Raw genomic sequence first — 1838 nt, 5'->3', positions numbered from 1 at the left:
CTCCCTCCCTCCCTCCCTTCCTTCTTTCCTTCCTTCCTTCCTTCTTTCCTTCCTTCCTTCCTTCCTTCCTTCCTTCCTTCCTTCTTTTTTTGGCGGGGAGGGAGACACACAGAGAAAGAAAAGAAGGCTGACTCACTCACTGTGTAGCCCAGGCTGGCCTCAAAATTATAGTCATCCTGCCTCTGTCTTCAAGATGTGAGATTACAGGCATGGGGTGTAATAGAGCAAAATGTATTTTAATGGATTCCAAGCTGAGCTGGATCTGAGAGAATCCACCTAATATATTGACCTGGCAGTGTGCTTTTTCTGCCATATCAAAGGGCCTGTGTGGGTTGATTGTGGGCTGAGGAAAGAACCTTGCTCTCTTCATGATGTGCTCTTTGTTGCTGTTGTTTAAAAGTAAAATTGCTTCTGTTTGGTTTCTTATACAGCTCATTAACTTTGAGAATATTTATTGAGTCCTTACCTTTGGCCAGACATCATCCAGAAACGAAACACAGAGCTCGACCACAGACTTAGGGACATAAGCATGTCTTAACACAGTAACTTTACCCCTTTGTTGAGCTCAGAAAGCAATGCTGTCAAAACCAAGCTGGTAAAATTCACATCTGGAAGAACAGTAGGGTTTTGGAAGGTTCCCATTGTCACACCAACCCAGATTATCCCATGAGGAAGCCCACCCTGACAGGAAGCATTCCTCACCAAGAACTTGACTCGAGTCCTTAAAAGCATTGCTGCAATCATAAGGTCTGGGAATTGTAGGACTCTCTATCAATTTCACAATCTGTGGATTCTAGAGTTAGACCCTCTGAGTTGAATAAAACCCCTGCTTTGCATCAGTATATGGACTAAAGTGGTTCTTTGCCATCCTTTCTGGATATGGGTACTGTATGTGGCTTAAGCTTGTGATGAGGATTCAGTGAAGCAAGCACGTAGAGTAACAAACAGATTAATAAATATTCTACCCCATATCTTCTGTGATGTCTGACAAGATGGTACTGAGTGGCCTGGGGTGATCTGGGAGTTCATCTGGTTCTTGTTTGTGTATTCATACTTTCTGTGGGTCTATTTTTACAACGTCAAAAAGGAAGTGTATGTTTCATGAGCCCTTTGCAAACACCATGTAGCTAAAAGCCAATGAATCTGAAGAATGCAGAGCCGCAGACTTTTTCAAAGTTGGTTCCAGAATTATATAATGCAGAGTTCATCTGACTGCCCCCTCCCGACCTCAGTGTTTATCAGCTGACTGGGTCAGCCTTGGAATTACCTCGAATCTAAACAGTTGAGTTTCCCCTTCTCCATAGAAAAGTATTGTGAGGTAAATAATGTTCTGTGGGTTTATTCTTTAAATTGTTTTATTTTATTTTTATAATCTATAGTATCTTACTATTTAGAAAATACAGTAATTTGGGTAATAAATGGTTTGTTTAAATTCTTTAAATGACTGTTTCTTTGCTTGAAAACCTATCTTACTCATAATCCTATATATTGTTCTTTTTTTTTTTGAAACAGGCTCTCATATAGTGGAAGTTGTCCTTGAACTCTTGATTCTCCTGCCTCGACTTCCTAAGTGTTTCATAAGCCTGTTTTTTTTTTAATTTGATACAAAAACTGGATGAAATGATAATACATTTATACTGTCTGGCATCCGCCAGAATTTTGCATCAAGCAGTGTAAATATAAAAGATGCTTTCTGAAGTAAACTGTAAACCAGCCCTGTACAGAGATATAAGATTACATACAGCAGCTCAAACTTTGGCATCCAAATCAATAGAAAGAACTGCCGTTCTATATGGTTATTTTGACAGGACAAATACAGATACCCAAGGAATTCACAA

Source organism: Mus musculus, chromosome 14, assembly GCF_000001635.26.
Source record: "Mus musculus strain C57BL/6J chromosome 14, GRCm38.p6 C57BL/6J".
Classification (NCBI taxonomy): Eukaryota; Metazoa; Chordata; class Mammalia; order Rodentia; family Muridae; genus Mus; species Mus musculus.
This window is presented reverse-complemented; position numbering follows the sequence as displayed.